Source organism: Colias philodice, chromosome 12 (assembly GCF_061535455.1).
Source record: "Colias philodice isolate Cphi_HAF_F1 chromosome 12, ilColPhil1 Martin Lab GWU primary, whole genome shotgun sequence".
NCBI lineage: Eukaryota > Metazoa > Arthropoda > Insecta > Lepidoptera > Pieridae > Colias > Colias philodice.
The window spans coordinates 2,736,229-2,744,540 of NC_143097.1; the positions used below are offsets into that span (position 1 = coordinate 2,736,229).

At 32.1% G+C, this 8,312-nt stretch overlaps 1 non-coding gene across 1 annotated transcript; it reads left to right on the plus strand.

The window, feature by feature from the left end:
• The first annotated feature begins 1,817 nt into the window (after positions 1 to 1,817).
• On the plus strand, positions 1,818 to 1,900 carry TRNAV-CAC (transfer RNA valine (anticodon CAC)). Its single transcript is given in 2 exon segments — positions 1,818 to 1,854; positions 1,865 to 1,900. It is a non-coding gene; the product is annotated as a tRNA-Val (tRNA).
• Positions 1,901 to 8,312: the final 6,412 nt, after the last annotated feature.

Here is an 8,312-nt window from a genome sequence, read left to right on the forward strand (position 1 = left end):
GTCCTCACCTTCGAAAAAAGATGGCGTCTCTACACGCACGCGTAGTTTCCTTGTTAGGACGCTGGAGGAAGCTGTCCTATGCTTTATGGTAATGTATTTGACGCGATGCATTCTTATAGCGCATAGTCAATCTTGTGATACTTCACTTGGACTGTAATGTATGGAAATTGTAAACTTCAAGATATGGTAATATTTGAAGGATGGACTGAGATTGTATGTGGGTTCATTGGATGGATTTGCTATATTTAGCGATAAATAGCAATTACGGTTATTCTATTTCTGATCTATTAAATCTATAGCCTCAGAAATATTTACGATAGAAATATTTAGCATTACGATTTTGTCCAACTTTAAACAAATATAAACTGTCTCATTCTTATTCAAAAGAAGTGACAACATTTTAATGTCTCGACACTCGTCCAAAATCAGGAAAAAACGTAAGAATAAAAATAAACACGCGTTTTTTTTTCAAGTAATCTGCGTTACATTATACCTATCGCGATGAAAAATATTCGTCAAATCTGTCGAAGAGTCAATTCGATACGACGTGCATGACCCAGGTAGGTACTCGATTAAGAATGTTTTAAGCTGTTAGGTACATTATAGAGCGGGCTCCAAGGAGATGTTCGTTTGCATAAATAGCGGACCTAAATCTGACTTCTGATATATATTGTATAGATCCCAGACATCCTATAGACAGATGTTGCCAACCAGTTTTGTGGTCCCCCTCCCCGCACCCCGGTAATTAAATATGGCATACAAAGAAAAAAATAAACATTTCCAAAACATGCCGCGTGGGGTATCAAATGAAAGAGCTTATTGAGTAGATCACGAATATATAGCATACTATAACATTTCTTACACTTTCTCTAAGATTTTTTAGAAAATTTACGAAAATGCTCCATTTTTGAGTTAACTTTAAACCACTATAGATTGAAAACTCATGAATATATTTTTTAAATTATTATTTTAAATAATTAACAATAGTCCATTGTTTACGATTCAATAGTTCGTACAGTGAAATAGTTGCATGGGGGAGTGGGGGGAGCATTCAAAGATGGCGAGTATATTTTCAAGTTTATGCCAGAAATAAAGGCCTAATACAAAAATATCGGTGTCAGGGCTTAGAATAATTATCTCTGCACTGTCTTTGTGTTTGACAGAATGAAAAATATGGCAGAAAATTCTTGAATTAGCCTCTGTGTGATTAGATTTGGCATAAACTTGAAAATATACTCGCCATCTTTGGATGCTCCCCCCACTCCCCCATGCAACTATTTTACTGTACGAACTATTGAATCGTAAACAATGGACTATTGTTAATTATTTAAAATAATAATTTAAAAAATATATTCATGAGTTTTCAATCTATAGTGGTTTAAAGTTAACTCAAAAATGGACCATTTTCGTAAATTTTCTAAAAAATCTTAGAGAAAGTGTAAGAAATGTTATAGTATGCTATATATTCGTGATCTACTCAATAAGCTCTTTTATTTGATACCCCACGCGGCATGTTTTGGAAATGTTTATTTTTTTCTTTGTATGCCATATTTAATTACCGGGGTGCGGGGAAGGGGACCACAAAACTGGTTGGCAACATCTGTCTATAGGATGTCTGGGATCTATACAATATATATCAGAAGTCAGATTTAGGTCCGCTATTTATGCAAACGAACATCTCCTTGGAGCCTGCTCTATTACGAATGATCTTTTTGCATGATGATGTACGGTTGTTTTTTTTTATTTTTATTACAGTATTTTTTCAGGAACTTTATGAAATTTTAAGTGTAAGATCTAAATTCAAACTGTAATAACAAGTTTCCGTAGTGTAGCGGTTATCACGTGTGCTTCACACCATTTCACACGCACAAGGTCCCCGGTTCGATCCCGGGCGGAAACAGATTTAACAATTTTTTGCATTAAATAAAGTTTTTATAACCATGTTTTAACTGCAGATTATTTCAATTAATAAACGAATTAAAATAATAAGATAATTATAAATGATGTCTACCTACTAAATATCCATAGTTTGCTTTAAAACTAGAGCATGCAATTTAATTTGACTGACCATAAAAAGTAAAATAGACTGAATTTAACACATAATGGTATATTTTCATAGTAAGTTTTGTAATCTGAGATGATAGGTACCTAATTTAAAATTGAAATGGAAATAAAAATAAAATAAAAATAATAGAGGTCTTACCAGTTGCACTGTTATGACGTGACGGCATAAAATCTACACAATAAACAAAATATGTACAAAATACTATTATTTCAATAGATTTCCACGAGTTGATGTTGTTTTTTATAACAATTAAAATGGGTCTAGCCTCATTACCCCTTTAAACGCTTCAATCACACGTAATAAGTATTAAATAGCTTTTGAATTACATTGATGAGTCAATCAGCAACAATGTTGCATAGCCCACAGGTATCAAGGGCATACACACCATGGAAAAGGAGCTTTTTGCTTTAACAAAGGAACACTACACAAAAGATTTTGTTAAATAGCGCCAAAATTGCAACTTTTTTTTTCATTCTTTTTTTTTGACAATCAGCCAGTTCTGAGGCGGAGATCGATTCAAATTTGAAAATGGAACGTGTTTTTTTTTCTGCTTGGAAAAAAGCTAGTATAATTACAGATTGTATAATAAAGATTATACTAAAATGTCTTTACTTAAATACTGATAGCGACTAGCCATTTTTTCAAAATCGTTACCGATTTCATATTTTTCATACAAATACATAGATAAATAAAGTACACTTACTGTACGTGTAAAAGAAACATAGAAGACAGAACTTAATAAACTAAGCTTCTATGTTTTATTCACTATCCCTTATAAGTGAAATAATAGATCTCATATATTTTCCCGATTCAAAATAATAACAGAGAAAATTCAATTTGTCAAGCAATTCCACAGCAAATCTTAGTAGCATAAAATGGTCGTTACTACCGTTTATAGGCTTTCCTCTATTTGCCTAGTCTTATTGAATACTCTCGACCTTTATACAGACAATTCTATACAATCTTTTAGAGTTTAATGGGCAAGTCATATTTCGTGGATGTTCCATACAAATGTTTTCGCTTTTGGAAGTTATTCGCTAGAATGTTGCTATTAAATTATAGATGATAGTTATTTTTAAAGTTATAGCTTTTAAAGTTACATAATAAATAATAATTTTTTTTTTTTATAATATTATAAACATTAAATAGTTTTGAAGAAACTTCTGTCTTGTCTTACGAATATTACTAATTTATCTGTAGAATTTTCTCTTTTTAAATTGACGCAAATATACCGCCATTTATAATAAAATGTGACGATAAAGATATCATTCAAATTGGAAACAAAATCACAAATCTACATAAATTGGCTCGTAAACCTACAAAAAGCCATAGTAGGTATACAAAAGCGGTACAGCCTACTAATTCCACACAACGATTGTGTCACTGCAAAATAGCGCACATAATGGCGATCATAAAAATTCTATTCATGTCCACTATTCAAATTGGAAAAGAAAATATAGCGTGATATTTGTCAGGTTCATTCGGAACGCTGTTAACATGTTGGTCTCAAATTTAACACTCCTACGGTGGAAATAATGAGGCGTGGGCGCAAGTTAAATAGTGTTTCTGGTCCATGATTGCTTTGGAACATTTTATTGCTGTGAAGTAATGTTCTAGTAGTAGTTGTTCTTTGACTCCAGTACTACTAGTAGGGTTTACAAGGCTAAAACATGGGAACTAAAAAGGTTGAACGTTATTTTGTATACCTACTGGCGTATGTGTTTAGACCTTCTTGGTTTAGACCAAAGTTGACATTATATACATTCTCATATTTGTATTATAGATAACAGTTATATTCATAATCGTTTAATGTACTTTTGAATACTATGAAAAAAATAGGTACATACGTACTTACATTCGTTCCAGTCTTTTGAATATTTAGAAAACTCTGAACTTACAAATACACAATAAATAAAATTTCGAATACCTACATTTTACACAACACGTTCACAAAATTAATTCACTACATTATAAATAATTAATTACAAAATGTATGCTCGCACTTAATCAAAAACAAAACAAAAGCCACCACAGATAACAAATTGTTACCCACAAAATCGATAAAAAAATCGAACATCCGAGTTGTCTACTCGAATTAATCGATACATCATCAAACATAGTCACGCTTCAATTTGGGACCGAGAAATGGCATTTTAACGGACTTTTATTCATTAAAAAAATACAAGGTGGGTCTACACCTGCGTTTTTTATTCTATTGTACGGTCGTTTACAAATTTATTGAAACAGGTGTACATCTAAAAGTAACAATACGTAATGTAAGTCAATGATATTTTATTTTTGAATGAATGAATTGGAAAAGGCCGTAACTGGGCGCTTTTTGTGAGCAGTGGATGGATTTAATGAGTGCTGAAGTGCAAGTGGTATCAATTTATTTGAAGGTAACTGTTTAGTATTGTTTACAACTGCATATAGGCTAAGACGCTATATTAAGCCTGACTTTCATTAGCGTACATATAAAATCAATGCTATCAATCTTTTTTCTTTCAAAAATTAATAATAGCTAGCTACTAGTTATTAGGTATTCTGTGGCACCACTCAATGTTAGTTTAGTATTTATTACAATAATAACGATAAAAATAAATAGAACATTAACAATATAGATTAAAACGTCTATAATTTGTAACTACATTCTTGCAAATAAATTTAATTTGAATTTAGGACAAAAATTTGATCTTTAAAAGTCATGTTCTTGTTTAATTATAAAAAAAAAAAAAATTATTTGAAAATAGAACAAATAGTAATGTTTTTTGTATTTGATGACAAGTTGTTGACTAATAAAGATTGGTAATTCCAATGACAACTTTTAATTAATACAACCACAAGAAAAGGGATATATTTTCTTAATGATGCAAATAATAGTTGCTAGAAAATTACCTATTGTTTTGTAGTGCTTACACGAGTTTCTTTCTTGTTTCAGGTATTTTCACAATGATTATTGATTAAAAAACAAAGATCGATTAATGAAAAAAAAATCGATTATTAATAATTGTAACAAGTTGCTTTATTTTTGTACTATAGGTATTTGTCCACTAAACAGAAGTAAGGTCATTTAAAAAGTAAGAACATAGCTTTCAACTTGACCATACGAGAAATCCTACTATGTAATATTATAATGCGAAAGTTTGTATGGATGTATGGATGTTTGTTACTCTTTCACGTAAAAACTACTAAACCGATTACAATGAAATTTAGCACACATATAGAGGGTAACTTGGAATAACACATAGGATAGGTTTTATCCCGGAAATCCCACGGGAACGGGAACTATGCGAGTTTTTCTTTGAAAACGCGGGCGAAACCGCGGGCGGAAATCTAGTAAATAAATAAAAAACACAAGACTTGTCAAAATATTAATAACTTTCGCTTGCATAATTAATTTTTAACGCCTTTTAATGATTAACATTATTTTCTACCATGTTTGTATAATATTCTCATCCATTTTATTTTTCTTCTTAATTAAGATGCCTATTTTTATCGGATATTCGATTTGACTCAGATGTGAAACTACATATTTATTTATGTATACTTTTATGTATGTACATTATTTTGTATGTTGGAAATAGAAAAATGTATGTTATTTTGATTGACTAGCTATGCACTCCGGGTTCTCCCCTCGACTGTCGAAGATTGAAGAAACCTTCGTGGGCTCGTGCGCATCACTGCTGACGATCATCACATCATCAAATGTTTAATTTCTGAACTGACTGATGATCTGACAAACATTGTTATAAAATTATGAACAATTCAGCACCTAATGACTTATATCATATTTTTATAGTATCTACCAATTCATCCCTATTCAACTTCTGAATATAATATGTCTACCAGGCTTACTGTCATATGGAGGATATGTAAATTACAGTAACTTAAGCATAAACATGTAAGGAAATGTTTAGAAATCAAGTATCGCATCAGGCTTCGAACATAAAGCCTTCTGGCATGTGTAATCTCTCACCTCTAACCCTGGGCACCATAAATACAGATGGGACAACCTGCGAACAGACTAAATGATTTGTTATGTGTAAAATCGAATATTCAATGCGTTGGGATGTAATTCTCTATTGCATTTGATGTATCAAATGTACGATAATGAAATTTATTGACTGTTGGATCTGTGATTGTTTAGTATCAACTAAAAGTTATAATCACTACATATAGTATAAAACAAAGTCGCTTTCTCTGTAACCTAAGTCTGTAACTATGTCCCTGTGTATGCTTAAATTTTTAAAACAACGCAACGGATTTTGATGCGGTTTTTTTAATAGATAGAGTGATTCAAGAGGAAGGTTTTAGTATATAATTTATTATGTTTTAGACAAAGCGGGCGAAGCCGCGGGCGGAAGTCTAGGATAGACGAAAAGTTATGTTAAATGAATAAAAAAAACGGTTGACTGCACTCAAACCTAGTCAGAGAGTAGATCAAAAACTAGGAAGGTCCTGGCTTATCAACTTGATGGAATATACGGAATAAATATGTATAAATATTAACGTCGATTAGCTTTAAGCTCTAGTCTCTACCCATTTTTTCGAAAGGGATATCTAAATGTTTTTCATTTATTTCTAAAAACAATGTATAAGTATTGTATTTTAAAATAATATTGTATTTTTCTGTTAATATTTAAATAAAAAGACATAACTAATCACACCTAATCATGGCAAATGATCACTGCTTCCCATTAAACATAACGTGTTAAGAACCAACCAGCACTGATCCTTCCTTACTTCCCCTTAACAAAGAAACACAGTCCTTACTAAACTGGCTGTCACCATTACTTTTTCATACCTACAAAATCAAACCAGCCGGTGCACATTAGACAAACTTCTTGTCATATCACACCATTAATTCGCAACAAGATTTATCTTCCAAGTTATATGATACGCACGAAAACGTTCTCCGGTAAACAAGTCGTGATTTATTCAAGAATTTATATATTTAAATATAAGCGATACATCAGTGACGATCTTATCTATTTCCTCTAGATGAGTGCGGTTTTATTTTATGAGGTTGTGCTGCGCCTGTAATTATCCTTAATAGTGCAAAACTTGTGCAAAACGATGACTCAGATGGTTAGACGCCAACATTTTTCGAAAAGCTTAGCAATTACTAACTATATCTAGCGTAGGTATAATTCATTTAGATTTGTTGTTTTTATTTTCATAAAACTAATATGTAAACTTCTATATTGTGACATGATGAACGATAAATTTTAAATCTTACAATGAACGGAAAATCAAAAGAGCATTGACTTTGCTGTTTGCTCTGCTCTATAAAGTATCAGTTCCTTGTTTTCAAGGAGCATAATATGTTATGTCTTTTTTTCTCACAATAATATCTCTCAATCGACACCAAACTAGAACCTACTAACCCACCGATGTATACTGAAGCTCCTAAATACAAAATCAACAAGGCATCCTCAATAATGTTCAACTACAATGTGGCGAGCGCGGTCAAATTGTTTCAAAGAGAAACTAAGAGTCGCACACGGAAGGGAAAGCTCAATAAATTTAACGGTCCGATACATAATTACTGTTCAGTCGTCCCTTATACACTAGGGCCATATATAATACGCATAAATAGTGTAATCGTAAATACGAGGACCTCTTGCACTCCGCAGTAAAGTCAGAGTCGTGGTCAGTATGAGTAATTTTCAGTTAGATGCTGCGTGTAATAATGTTTAAATTATAAGCCGCTTTGGGCTATGGGTGCTATTCAATTAATGTTCTTCAGGTGGATTTGTCCACTTCCATCTTTGATAAAAATAAGTTAACTCAAATGTGCAGGCGTTTTTTACAGCTATTATTTAAAAAAATACATAAAAGCTGCTCTAGCGAAAAGTATTTTGTAAGGACAACAATGACGAAATACTCGCTGATATGATTCTTTTTACATAGATTTTTTCAATCACAATTTAATCTTGTCATCACTTTGTTCCGAACAAAATTATACGTAAGTTCTTTCTACTAAACAGACTATCATAAACAAGTATAATCGGTGTCTCTTTGTCGTTTGTAGAACGAAATGCACTTACAAAGCCGACAAAGAGCACAGTTACGTTTTAGCACTCCACAATGTAATGCCCATTTAAGCGCGTCTATGAAGATCAAATCGCGAAGCAAAACGAGTATGTAATTAAATTGTAAAAAGACGTTACCGAGAAATCGGATGGCTCTTGTGCCTTACCATGTTTTTACCGCGACCCAATGTTTGTCGCGAATGTTTTTTGCC